Below are 558 nucleotides of genomic sequence, written 5' to 3' on the forward strand. Positions count from 1 at the left end.
TTGAACCGCCAGCCTTCTGGTGAGCAGTCAAGTGCTTTAGCCACTATGCTACCAGAGCTCCTAAAATGACTAGTATACCATTAATAGTTTTTATTATAAAAAAGGCAAAAATTAGTGTTTTTTGTTTTCTTGTAAAATGACAAATACAATGGTATCTATATTCTTTTTGAGATAACTAATCATTCTAGATTACTGTATTTTTCTATTTATAGCTTCCTAAAGATTGTATATAGTTACATATACTTTTAAATATTAGCCTGAACATTTCACATTAATTAATCAAGTTATGCTAATGTCAGCTGGACTACTACATGGAAAAGCCAATAAAACAAAGTTAAAACTTAGATAATGAGAATGGATCCATGCCACTGTTCTCGATAAGTTTTGCAGAAAAAATCAGCATTTCATCCAATGCTGATTGGAATGCCAACTGGGAATTTTTTAGTATTCTAAAGCTATTATATCCAGATCTCCTGGACAGAAATTTTACCGTCAATATATATATATAACTCACCTACCAGCCTTACTCCTGTGGATAAGGTAAAGCTTTCAAGACCT

Source organism: Orycteropus afer, unplaced genomic scaffold (genome assembly GCF_000298275.1).
Source record: "Orycteropus afer afer isolate SDZICR_OR568_19922 unplaced genomic scaffold, OryAfe1.0 scaffold00092, whole genome shotgun sequence".
NCBI classification, from domain to species: Eukaryota; Metazoa; Chordata; class Mammalia; order Tubulidentata; family Orycteropodidae; genus Orycteropus; species Orycteropus afer.